The sequence below is a fragment of the Ovis aries genome, chromosome 4 (genome assembly GCF_016772045.2).
Source record: "Ovis aries strain OAR_USU_Benz2616 breed Rambouillet chromosome 4, ARS-UI_Ramb_v3.0, whole genome shotgun sequence".
Classification (NCBI taxonomy): Eukaryota; Metazoa; Chordata; class Mammalia; order Artiodactyla; family Bovidae; genus Ovis; species Ovis aries.
In genome coordinates this window covers 36,713,506-36,728,169 of record NC_056057.1, presented here as the reverse complement: position 1 = coordinate 36,728,169, position 14,664 = coordinate 36,713,506, and positions in this window count along the sequence as shown.

The following is a 14,664-nucleotide window of genomic DNA, read 5'->3' as shown; positions in this document are numbered from 1 at the left end:
CCCATACAAATAAGACTATAAAACTTCCACATTGTACTAATTTTGATTTAAAAGCAAGAGAAATGTTTCTTAAATTACATTTATGGATTCTCTTTCATCAATTTATCATGAAATTGTCAGAATCCTTGTTTAGCCCCTCTCCATCAAATTCTCATATTTTTCTACAAGTGCATTATTAATACTTTTGCCTACAGTGTTAAGTCTGTTTAAAATTCCATGGCTTTCATATGCTTTATTCATTCTCTCTGCTGTAAATATTCTTTTCCAACTTGGATTTATATGACAGCCTATTAAACATAAAGCTTTTTCTTTTTTTCATTTTAGAGATGGGATCAAGAGTTCAGTTTCATGGGGGGAAAAAAAAACTAAGATATAGGCTTTCCACCTTGTTTTTTGTTTTGTTTTGTTTTTTTTTTTTTTTTTTTTTTTTGGTTTGACAAATTAAAATGGCAACTTCATGTTGCACATGAAAATAATAATCACTTGAGGTTTTTTTCAGCTTCAATCCAGAGATAATTCAGTATCCTTATTTTTTGGTTCACATTCTTATTAAATGACACTCTTACTGTATACTCAGTGACCTCTTTCTTTTCTTAAATATAGAATTAAACTATAAATGATAGTAAATATTCTTTCAATTTCTGTGGTTGTGGAAGATCCCCAGATAGCATATTTGCAGATTTTGTGGTAGTTGTGGTAGCAGAAAAAGGATTCTGAACTCATAGTTTTCTTTGATGAAATGGTTATATGCAGGAAAAGGCAGTTTTCCAGTTTCAACATCGAAAGCTTAAAATACTGATTTTTTTTCTGTTCATATCCAAGAAAAGTCTTTGTATTATAAGCCAAAATTTTTCATCAAATTAATTGTATTGTTTAAAGTGAAGGTTAAACATGGTCTTCTTTGTGGTATAGAAAGACTATGGAGGGCAAAGGCAGATGTTTTCAAAGTACATGCCATATAGCCTTTTATTGAGTTTATATTGTGGAAATTTATGGTACTGTAAAAACTTATCTAGACATCAGTGGGTAACTGATGGAAAATGAAAAAACTCTGTGGTTCCTTATAAGGCATGTGCATTAAGTACAATGACCTTTGTGCTCTTTCAAATAAAAATAAGATATAATCGTAAAAGCAATAATTGAGATACTTTTCTACAGCTTATTTTTTTGAAAAATGATATTGAGTTAATTATCTGTTTATCCTTTGTGTTTCATTTTTTTAAATTGCAAAGCACTTATCCTTTTGGAAAATATTTAACAATTATAAATGTTCTGTCATAAAGTATAGGAACTAGAGCTGAAAATGTTTGAACACAATCAAAATATCCACATCATTATTCTTTGAAACATTGTCAATTTATGTGACATTTAATTTGAAACATATGTAATATATGTAATGAATATATGTAATTTAAAGTCTACAGATTAAAACTTTGTATTCCTTTAGTAGAAAGCATATATGATGAATTTCAAAAATTAGAGTTCTCTTTATCACTTTATTTATTTATTTATTTATTTATTTTTTTTTAAAAATTTTTAGTTTTTTATTTTTTAAATTTTAAAATCTTTAATTCTTACATGCATTCAAGACCTCATTATATATAAGTGCAATTTCAGATTCACTGTGCAATAATGCATAATTCTTTTGTTTGTTTGTGATCAACAATATGTTCTTCCGAGGCAAATCACATTAAAAACAAATATTAACTTTGGCAATAGATATGTGAATCAAATAATTTATAAATTAAGATATTCTTTTTGCCTTCCTCATTAATTTTCATACTAACCAAGCTGGCAAAGAGACACAGGAAAACATTCATTTCTAATATTTTTATTATAATATTTGAAATTGGTCATAGACACAATGTTGCTATGCATTTTATAAATTTTATACAGGAAAGCAAAAAGTATTACTTAAAACTATGACTTTTTTCTACATACCTTTGAATATTTGATGTTCCCCATACTGATAGATATTTGAGGGGATTTCTATTTTTGTTTTTCTCATCAAACATTTGTCATGAAAGTTAATATGTATCCTGCATACTATAAATTTGTATCTAAATAATTTCAGTATGTCCAGATAAAACAAAGAAGCACAATTATCCAGATATTTTTATACCATAAATGTCTGTTTTCTGGATGATGACTTTATTTTCATTTTAGTCACATGATTGTCATCCACTAAGCATTGTGGGTATTTAAAAACAGGACAAACCATATATATCTATATTTATATCTATACCTATATATGTGTATACATGTAGAGAAAAAAAGTGAGAAAGAAGTGAAGCTAGAGGTAGAAAGAGGAGAGAGAGAAAAAGAGAGAGACAGAGACAGACAGACATGCAAGATTTAACAAAAATCTACTGGTACACATTGGTATTTGCTTCCAGTGTAGGATCTGGAAATCTCATTAGATAGCTGATGTTGATGCCTTCCAGGCTACAGAGTTGAAATTCTACTCTTTCTTCATAGAATCTTTTGATTTTGTTCTTTTCTTTGACCACAAACATGTTTTGGAGAATTGTTTTTCAAAAGGACCTAGTGATCCTTTATTCTTTTGATCTTTCATTTTACCTCCTCTAGTCTCTCTCTTTTTTTTTTGTTTTGCCATTTGTGTGATGCTATAGTTTATGAGTATAGAGATGAGAGAATTATGAAAAAGGTGAAGAGAGAGGAAGTCTTGTACCTACTGTGACTCATTGCTCTAGGTTAAGAGGCAAACAACAACACACTAAACCTAGTAAATGCCTTGAGACATATTTGTTTCCAACAATGTTAATCCTAGAGGACAACTGAGTTGTCTACTTTATACAAAGCCTTACCTGGCACAGCATATTGGCTTCAACATACTTTGTAGGAATCCGTGGACAGTTTCAATGTTTTTTCATTCAGTTTACTTCCTAAATAAAATAAAATCTCAAGTTCTTTCTTTTTTTATTCTCAGTGTCACTCACTATAAGAAAGAAAATTTCAATTACAAAACAGCACTCTTTCACATTTTAACAAAAAGAAAATATATGTCACCATTGTTTAGCAATCATGAAATCACAGTCTTAACCCTTCAGGAGATAGACATCTTTAAATAATATTGGTTTATGAGATAATCCTTTTGTCTTAGAAAGATTTTGCCAACAATCATTTCATTGTCAGAGTACATGAAATATTTTGCTTAATATGCTACATTATTAAATAAGTGTTTTGATTCATTGCTAATTTTTAAAATGTCCTCTAGTAATGGAATATTTGATTCAATAAAATCATATAAAAATATTTTCCATATTCAAGAACATTCACTAGGAGTAGGATTTCTATCCTACTGGATCTTATCCACAAAAAGTTATCTTTTAAAAAGTAATTATTTTTAATAAAAGCTTCATTGTTAAACTCCAAATAGCACATTTACTGTTTGTTAACATGTGACCAACTTTTATTATGAGTATATCTTTAAGTGTCTATGATGAAAAATCAAAATAAAGTGAGAAATGTTTTATAGTTCTGTTTTATCTTGCTAGTGTTCCAAATGGAACACTGGAAATGATTAAATATAAAAACTCTTCCAATAACCAATTACATACTTGTCATATTTAGAATTTTCCCTTTCCTTAATCAGCATTTCTGATCTAACCTAATTCTATTTATGTTGCTCCCCTTATTACTGCTGATCATTCTTTTCAAACTACTCATTTTGCCAGCATACTTCTTATTTTCTACCACATCATTTGGAACCTGTTTTTAAATTTAAGCATGCTTTGGTGTACATTTGCTTTTCAAGAAAAATCTCATCTTAACTGCTTTAAGTAAAACCTAGTTATCTTGAATGGTAAAACTCAGATACCTTTTGTTTCTCTGGTTCATTTATTGACAATCAGTCGACTTTCCTTTTCCCATTAGTACTTCCAGATTACTGCTCAACAAAGTGGCTTTGACTATTCATCTGTGTCTCTGCCTCTTAATCAATGGCCTCCTTTTCCTTCTCACTTCCTCCAGTTCTTCAGTCTGATTTTTGCCACTGTAAAGTTCTTCTGTGTCTCACTATGCCTTTCTTCACTAAGCCTTATAGAGCCTTTCCAGAGTCACATGCTTCTAAGATGATCAACAATTTCAGTCATGGCATTGCTTAAACCATAAGGATCAATTTTTTCCTTCACTTACTTTACTAAAATCAGAATCATGGGCATCTCTCCATTGTTTTCTGTGTTAATTATGGGCTACTCTTGGCTTCAGTGCATATTCATGGAGTCAGTCCTCCACAGGTCCTCAGTGTTGACAGTACATTATAAATAGTGCTTCAAATCACTTTTATCCTCAGTCATTATACCTTGCTAAAGCAATCAACATATCTTATTTCCTGTGTTGCAGAAACTGAGATCATCTAATGTGAGTTTTAATATTTCTCTTCTTCTCAGTATTGATCTATTTTTTTAATGATGAAGATTAAAACTCTTAATTAATGTGCTGAGGCCCTTAGCCTATTTAATTTGAATTTGGCAGATCTTCTGTCTTTAGCTGTTTGCTCTCTACATGCCTGCTTAGCTCATCTCTACATCAAAATGCCTTCCCTCAAACACTCTACTTTCTCATGAAGTCATTAAATGATCCTCTTTTCTCTCAGTGTCAAAGGGCATAAGGGAGTAATCTCTACTTGCCTCTTGAATTTTCTTATCCCCACTCAGTTTTCCTTTCATCTCCTGTTGCAACAAACTCAAAAGAACAACTTCCTCCTAATAGTGTGCTTTGGTTTCAGCCATCGAACACTTTGAGCTCAGTTCCTGTGATATTTTACACCTTTTCTTTCCTTTTTAAGGAGTGTTCCTTCCTTGATATATTGGGAGTTATTCTTGTAAATCTTTTTCTAGTTCTTTCACTATGCCTTTATTTCATTTGCATCTTTATAGGTTTTCCCCCCTTTCTCTGCCATAAATGTAAGCACTCTCAGAATTCTACTTTTCCTTCTTTTTTTTTCAAGCTCCTTTATGTTGTAATATTTACTCCATTTTGTATATCCATCACGTTTGTGTAGATTTGTTCCAAATACATTTCCAGGTCAACATCTCTCCTAAACTCCAGAAACATATATCAAAGGGATACTTGAATTATCCATGCTGGTGTATTGTGAGCTCTCAGTACTCAACCACAGCAATTCCAATTTAATCATTAATTTCCATGAAGTGGACACTTTGTTTTTGTTTTTAAAAGATACTATAAGTTTCTTACACCCCCTTGTGTAAACCTGACCTTCATTAATTTGTCCAGTTATTGATGTTGTGAGGAGGGAAGAAGGGGAGGATATCTGCACTCATCTTGGATGGGGCATGGTGGAGGAATTCTACCAGTTAGGACAGCTGATACAGAGAAAGAGATAAAACAACAGCAAGAATGACTATGACAATAAAAGCTTCTACTTCTGCAGAATAGCAGAGTTGTACTTCAAAAATATCATAGTTGTGGAAGACAAGAGGTTGCAGAACTCTTCCAGATTAAAAGAGACTGAAATGACATGGCAACCAAAGGTAATACAAGAGTCTGAGCTGGATCCAGATCAGGGGAAAAGGCTATAAATGACATTATTGGGATATCTGTTAAAACACTGAATGAAGAAAATATATTAATTAATAGTATCTCATTAAATTCCTTAATTTGATAATTGTATATTGGTAAATGTTAGAGAATGTTGTTCTTAGCTATATAACAACCAAAAGTTCCTAGAGGTTAAAAAAAAAAAAAAAGAGCTACCTACAGCTTTTAAATGTTTCAAGAAAAAGTAAAAGCTTCAACTAAAGTTTTTCATGTTTCTGGAGATAGAGAGGATGTGATTGCTGAGAGAGCCCTGAGGGCCAGCTCCCAGAATGAAGGACTTAGTATCTAACACTTAAGTGTTATCTTTGTAATGATGCTGGACATGCTCTGAAGATTGTGATAACGAAGAGAATGCTGGAAGCTTTAGTAAAGTGTTGGAAAAGGGCAAAGAGATAGAAGCCCAAACCTTCCCTGGGAGGAACCAGAGTAGATTCATATCATACTATCAGCAGAATATTCTCCTTCAATGCTGCTGAAGCCCAAAAGAAAGCAACTCTGAAGCAGCAGCAGAAAGATAAATAAACGATTGTGCAGATATGAGTGGTCCTATTGCAAATGACAGCAGCACTGGAATTGCTCACTGGCAAACATTTGAACTATCTTGAATGACAGTTGCTTAAAGGTTGCATCCGTATGACTTAAGCACAGATTAACCCAGAAAAATTCTTGAAAGGCTTATAAAGTTAAAATTTCTTCCTCTTAATCATCGATAGATACGAATAACTACCCAGCATGCAATTTAATTTCAGAGAAATCATGTTAAAAATCTTGAAATAGTTTTAAAAAATTAAACTTATTAGGAATTTGTACTTAACATATACATACAACTCTGCTTTTGTTTAGTTACTAAATGTGTCTGACTCTTTAGTGATCCCATGGACTGTAGCCCAACAGGCTCCTGTCCATAGGATTTCCAAGGCAAGAATACTGGAGTGGGTTGCCATTTCCTTCTCCAAGGGATCTTCCCGACCCAGGGGTTGAGCCTGTATCTCCTGCCTTAGCAGGTGGATTCCTTACTACCAAGCCACCTGGGAAGCCCACATACAACTATGTATTGATATAAATATAATCAACAAAGACCTACTGTATATCACAAGGAACTCTATTCAGTATTTTGTAATAACCTATAAGGGAAAATAATCTGATAATATAAATATATGTATATATTTACACACATATATACACTTATATTCATGTTTTATATATTTAAAACTGCATCACTGTGCTGTATGCCTGAAACTAACATAACAATGTAAATCAATTATACTTCACTTTAAAATTAATAAAAGATAAAAATCATTTTGACAGTTCTAAGAAATAATGTGGTAGACAGCATTTTTACTTTACTTTTTCTACTAGAATTTGTAGCTTGGCAAAACAAGGTCTGAAAAATAAGGGATGGAGGAGGGTCCCTTTGCACTACTACTGTCCAGTTCTCTGTCATTTGTTGTTGTTCAGTCGCTAAGTCATGTCAAACTCTGCCACCCCATGGACTGCAGCACGCCAGGCTTCACTGTCCTTCACTGTCTCCTGGAGTTTGCTCAGACTCAAGTCCATTGAGTCAGTGTAGCCATCTAACCATCTCATCCTCTGTCACCTCCTTCTCCTCCTGGCCTCAATCTTCCCTGGCATCAGGGACTTTTCCAGTGAGTCGACTCATTGCATCAGGTGGCCAAGTATTGGAACATTAGCATCAATCCTTCCAATGAATTTTCAGGGTTGATTTCCTTTAGGATTGATTGGTTTGATCTCCTTGCTGTCCAAGGGACTCTCAAGAATCTTCTCCAGCACCACTATTTGAAAGCATCTGATAGCTCATGTGGTAAAGAATTGGCTTGCAGTATGGGAGACCTAGGTTTGATCCTTGGGTTGGGAAGATCCCCTGGAGAAGGGAAAGGCTACCCACTCCAGTATTCTGGCCTGGAGAATTCCATGGACTGTATAGTCCATGGAGCCACAAAGAGTCGGACATGACTGAGTGACTTTCACTTCACTTCTTCTTTCCTCAGCCTCAGCCTTCTTTATGGTCCAATGCTCACATTTGTATGTGACTATTGGAAAAATTTTAGGTTTAATTAGATGTATCTGTGTCAGCAAAGTGATGTCTCTGCTTTTTAATACACTGTCTAGGCTTGTCATAGCTTTTATTTCAAGGAGCAAGCATCTTTTAATTTCATGACTGCAGTCACTGAAGTAATTTTGGAGCAAATGAAAAGAAAATCCATCACTGTTTCTACTTTCTCCCCATCTATTTACCATGAAGTGATGGGGCCAGATGCCATGATCTTCATTTCCTAAATGTTGAGTTTTAAGCCAGCTTACTCACTCTCCTCTTTCATCCTCATCAAGAGGTTCTATAGTTCTTCTTTGCTTTCTACCATTAGAATAGTATCATCTGCATATCTGAGGTTGTTGATATTTCTCCCAGCTATTTTGATTCCATTCACCCAGCCTGGCATTTCATATGATGTACTCTGCATATAAATAAATTATCAGGGTGACAATATACAGCTTTGACATACTTCTTTCCTAATTTTGAACCAATCCATAGTTTCAAGTCTGGTACTATGGCTTCTTGACCTGTATACAGGTTTCTTAGGAGACAGGTGAGGTGGTCTGATATTCTTATCTCTTTAAGAATTTTCCACAGTTTGTTATGATCCACACAGTCAAAGGCTTTAATAGTCAAAGAGGTAGAAGTACATGTTTTTCTTGAATTCTCTTGCTTTTTCTATGATCCAACGAGTGTTGGCAACTTAATCTCTGGTTCTTCTGCCTTTTCAATATCCAGCTTGTACACCTGAAAGTTCACATATTGTTGAAGCCTTGCTTGAAGAATTTTGAGTAGTATCTTGCTAGTGTGTAAATGAGCACAATTGTATGGTAGTTTGAACATTCTTTGGCATTGCCTTTCTTTGGGATTGAAATGAAAACTGACCTTTTCCAGTCCCGTGGCCTTTGATAAGTTTTCCAAATGTGCTGGTGTATTAGCAGCAGCATCTTTTAGGATTTGAAATAGCTCAGCTGGAATTCCATCCTCTTCACTAGCTTTGTTCATAGTAATGCTTCCTAAGGACCACTTGACTTCACACTTCAGGATGTCTGGCTCTAGGTGACTGACCATACCAACATGATTATATGGATCATTAAGACATATTTTGTATATTTCTTCTGTGTATTCTTGCCATCTCTTCTTAATCTCTTCTGCTCCTGTAAGGTCCTTGCCTTTTCTGTCCTTTATTGTGCCCATCTTTGCATGGGATATTGCCTTGGGAACTCCAGTGTTCCTAAAGAGAGCTTTAGTCTTTCTCATTCTATTGTTTTCCTCTGTTCATTTGCACTGTTCACTTAAAAAATCTTTCCTTACCTCTCCTTTTTATACTTTGGAACTCTGCATTCAGTTGGGTATATCTTTTCCTTTCTCTCCCTTGCTCTGCTTTTCTTCTCTTCTCAGCGATTTGTAAGGCCTCCTCAGACAATCACTTTTCCTTATTGCATTTATTTTTCTTTCAGATGGTTTTGGTCATCACCTCCAGGAGGTTTGAATGTTGCAAATCTTCATCAATAGTTCTTCAGGCACTCTGTCTACCAGATATAATCTCTTGAATCTACTCATCACCCCCATTGTATAATCATGAGGAATTTCATTTGGGTCATAACTTAATGGTCTGAGGAGCAGGCTAAATTCAGACTTAAATTGAAGAAAGTGGGGGAAACCACTAGACCATTCAGGTATGACCTAAATCAAATCCCTTATGATTATACAATGGAAGTGAGAAATAGATTTAAGGGATTATATCTGATAGACAGAGTGCCTGATGAACTATGAACGGAGGTCCATGACACTGTATAGGAGACAGGGATCAAGACTATCCCCAAGAAAAAGAAATGCAAAAAAGCAAAATGGCTGTCTGAGGAGGCCTTACCAATAGCTGAGAAAATAAGAGAAGTGAAAAGCAAAGAAGAAAAGGAAAGCTATACCCATTTGAATAAGAGTTCCAAAGAATAGCAAGGAGAGATACAAAAGCCTTCCTCAGCAATCAATGCAAAGAAATAGAGGAAAACAATAGAATAGGAAAACTAGAGAGCTCTTCAAAAAAATTAGAGATACCAAGGGAATATTTCCTGCAAAGATGGGTTTGATAAAAGACAGAAATGCTCCAATAAATGGACTTAACAGAAGCAGAAGATATTAAGAAAAGGTAGCAAGAATACACAGAAGAACTATACAAAAAAGATCTTCACGACCCAGATAATCACGATGGTGTGATCACTCACCTAGAGCCAGACATCCTGGAATGTGAAGTCAAATGGGCCTTAGGAAGTATCACTACGAACAAAGCTAGTAGAGGTGATGGAATACCAGTTGAGCTATTTCAAGTCATAAAAGATCATGCTGTGAAAGTGCTGCACTCAATATGTCAGCAAATTTGGAAAACTCAGCAGTGGCCACAAGAGTGGAAAAGGTCAGTTTTCATTCCAATCCCAAAAAGGCAATGCCAAAGAATGCTCAAACTACCGCACATTTGCACTCATCTCACATGCTAGTAAAGTAATGCTCAAAGTTCTCCAAGCCAGGCTTCAGCAATACATGAACTGTGAAATTCCAGATGTTCAAGCTGGTATTAGAAAAGGCAGAGGAACCAGAGATCAAATTGCCAACTATCGCTGGATCATCAAAAAAGCAAGAGAGTTCCAGAAAAATATCTATTTCTGCTTTATTGATTACGTCAAAACCTTTGACTGTGGATGACAAGAAAATATGGAAAATTCTTCAAGAGATGGGAATAACAGACCACCTGTCTTGCCTCCTGAGAAATGTGCATGTAGGCCAAGAAGCAACAGTTAGAACTAGACATGGAACTGCAAACTGGTTCCAAATCAGGAAGGATTATATCAAGGCTGCATATCGTCACCTGCTTATTTAAATTATATGCAAGCACATCATGAGAAGTGCTAGGCTGGATGAAGCACAAGCTGGAATCAAGATTGCCGGAAGAAATGTCAATAACTTCAGGTATGCAGATGACACCACCCTTATGGAAGAAAGTTAAGAAGAGTGAAAAAGCATCTTGATGAAAGTGAAAGAGGAGAGTGAAAAAGTTGGCTTAAAGCTCAACATTCAGAAAACGAAGATCATGGCATCCAGCCCCATCACTTTATGGGAGATAGATGGGGAAACAGTGGAAATAGTGGCTGACTTTTTTGGGGGGAGTTCCAAAATCACTGCAGATGGTGATTGCAGCCATGAAATTAAAAGACACTCCTTGGAAGGAAAGTTATGACCAACCTAGATGCCATATTAAAAAGCAGAGACATTACTTTGTTAACAAGTTCCATCTAGTCAAGGCTATGGTTTTTCCATTAGTCATGTATGGATGTGAGATTTGGAGTATAAAGAAAGCTGAGTGCCAAAGAATTGATGCTTTTGAACTGTGGTGTTGGAGAAGACTCTTGAGAGGCCCTTGGATTGCAAGGAGATCCAACCAGTCCATCCTAAAGGAAAATAATCCTGAATATTCATTGGAAGGACTGATGTTGAATATGAAACTCCAATATTTTGGCCACCTGATGCGAAAAGCTGACTCATTTGAAAAGACCCTGATGTTGGGAAAGACTGAAGGCAGGAGGAAATGGGGACAACAGAGGATTAGATGGTTGGATGGTATCACTGACTCAGTGAACATGAGTTTGGGTAAACTCCAGGAGTTGGAGATGGACAGGGAGGCCTGGCATGTGGCAGTTCATGGGGTTGCAGGGAGTCGGACATGACTGAGCGACTTAATTGAACTGAACTTAATGGTCTAGTGGTTTCCCCTACTTTCTTGTGTTTAAGCCTGAATTTTGCAATAAGGTTGCTCATGATCTGAGCAACAGTCATCTCCAGGTCTTGTTTAGCTGACAGTACAGAGCTTCTCCATCTTTGACTACAAAGAATATAATCAATCTTTGTCATAGATCTGATCTAGCAGAGATCAGATCTTTTCAAGCAACCCTCGGGACCTCAGATAAACACTGATGCCTAAGGAATTTCTCAGAAAAGCAAGAGAGTTCCAGAAAAACATCTATTTCTGTTTTACTGACTATGCCAAAGCCTTTCCTGACCTGCCTCTTGAGAAATCTGTATGCAGGTCAGGAAGCAACAGTTAGAACTGGACATGGAACAACAGACTGGTTCCAAATAGGAGAGTTAGTAAGTCAAGGCTGTATATTGTCACCCTGCTTATTTAATTTCTATGCAGAGTACAGCATGAGAAACGCTGGGCTGGAAGAAGCACAAGCTGGAATCGAGATTTCCGGGAAAAATATTAATAAGTTCAGATATGCAGATGACACCACCCTTATGGCAGAAAGTGAAGAGGAACTAAAAGCCTCTGATGAAAGTGAAAGAGGAGAGTGAAAAAGTTGGCTTAAAGCTCAACATTCAGAAAATGAAGATCATGGCATCTGGTGCCATCACTTCATGGGAAATAGATGGGAAACAGTGGAAACAGTGTCAGACTTTATTTTGGGGGGCTCCAAAATCACTGCAGATGGTGACTGCAGCCATGAAATTAAAAGAAGCTTACTCCTTGGAAGGAAAGTTATGACCAACCTAGGAAGCATATTCAAAAGCAGAGACGTTACTTTGCCGACTAAGGTCCATTTGGTCAAGGCTATGGTTTTTCCTGTGGTCATGTATGGATGTGAGAGTTGGACTGTGAAGAAGGCTGAGCACCGAAGAATAGATGCTTTTGAACTGTGGTGTTGGAGAAGACTCTTGAGAGTCCCTTGGACTGCAAGGAGATCCAACCAGTCCATTCTGAAGGAGATCAGCCCTGGGATTTCTTTGGAAGGAATGATGCTAAAGCTGAAACTCCAGTACTTTGGCCACCTCATGCGAAGAGTTGACTCATTGGAAAAGAGTCTCATGCTGGGAGGGACTGGGGGCAGGAGGAGAAGGGGGCGACTGAGGATGAGATGACTGGATGGCATCACTGACTCGGTGGATGTGAGTCTGAGTGAACTCCGGGAGTTGGTGATGGACAAGGATACCTGGAGTGCTGTGATTCATGGGGTCGCAAAGAGTTGGACATGACTGAGCGACTGAACTGAACTGATATATTCAAAGACTGGAGTTGTTTTTTTTTTTTTTTTTTTTTTCCCCTGATGCAAGCCACACTAGCAGGTATCAGCGAAGGATGAGGAGTCAATTCAAAGGCTTAAATCCATGATTTGATTGAATGAGAAAATACTTAATATTGATAGGGAATTTTTCAGAAGAAAGAGAGTCCATGAATATGAAGTACAAGAGGAGGAATTATCCCAGAATAATGAGAGACACTTGATAGTGTTCTTGAAGATGGAAATGATGACTATGTAGGCACAGTTCTATGTGAGACATTTGTTTTCTCTGTGAGTAGCAGAGAGTGCTGTCAGTGAAGTCAGTATGAGGAGCAGCAGAGAGCAGGGTGTCATGGGGAGTGGAAGAGGTGACTGTTCAATGTCTCCTTATTAAAAACAGATTATGAGTTTCTTTTGTACAACTAAGAGGTTGTAAGATTACCCCACCCCTTTAGATTTTATGTCACTCTGCACTATTTATCGCAGATTTCCATACATGGCTTCAAACACCCCACTTTTTTTGCATGCTCACATTGACATCTCTAATCAAGTTTCGCTTGTCAAATTCAAACTATTGAGACCAGATTCATTCAGAACTTTTCAGAAGCTATTTCTTGCTGACACTGACTATAATCCGATAATTCCTTTTTCCAGTGTCATCAGCTCTACAGGAACACTTTGCATTTGTTGGTTTAATGATTTAAATATTTTAGGTTTTAATGCTTTTTTTTGAGTCTTACAAAAGAAATGTGATGTCACTAGTGTTAAAGACAGTAATTTTAATTAAATTAATGCAATGAGATAAAGTGTACATAATTAGGTATTTTAAAAGGAGTGAACCTTTTGACTGTCAATTGCAGTCTAATTTGACTTGAGCATGTCAGCTTATCAGTTTTGAGGAAATTACCCCCAATACAGAGCAAGCACAAATACTAGAGGTATATAATAAAAAACTGTATCTGAAGAAAGAAGTAGGAATTATGGATTTTTATTTTGAGATAATCTTATATTAACAAGCAGTTGCAGAAAATAGTACAGAGAAATCCACTGTGTCCTTCATCCAGTTTCCCATAGTGGTGACATTTCGCAATACTCTAAAATGAAGAAATGACAATGGTCTAATACACTAACAATATTCAAATTTCAACAGTTTTAGTCGATTTTATGATCCTTTTTCTTCCAAATGAAACATGTCTTTAGAAAGTTTTGAATATTTGACTTGTGTCTCTTTTCAAGAAAGCATTATGTATGAAAGAGTATGAAATGGTTGTATCTCGTATTTATTCTAACATCCTCCTACTGAAGACCTGGACATTCCTAAATTTCTTATTTTGTAAATCATATCTGAGCAATCTATTGGCAATAATAATCAGCAACATTAATATTCTGTGTAGGTATTACTTTTAAGAAAATATACTAATATATTAATTATGGGAATATGATAAGCTTAGAGTGTATATCTTATTTAATTATCAAATGTAATTCTTAATGTATATTTTACCCATATTTTATGCTAATTTTATACTTATATCTTTATGTTTTTAAAGCCATGTGTGACTAAATATAAATTAAGTTGGAATAGTCCAGGCAGCTGTTTGGCAGTATGAAATCAGAAGTAAGAAATGGTGGAAGGTGGAGGGGTAGATTTCGGGTGACTTTAAAACCTAAATTATTCATTTTTCAGGTGAGAGCCTGAGTGATCTATCTGCTGCTGCTGCTAAGTCGGTTCAGTCGTGTCCGACTCTGTGCAACCCTGTAGACGGCAACCCACGAGGCTCCCCCGTCCCTGTGATTCTCCAGGCAAGAATACTGGAGTGGGTTGCCATTTACTTTTACAATGCATGAAAGTGAAAAGTGAAAGTGAAGACACTCAGTCGTGTCTGACTCTTTGCAACCCCATGGACTGCAGCCTACCAGGCTCCTCCATCCATGGGATTTTCCAGGCAGGAGTACTGGAGTGGGTTGCCATTACCTTCT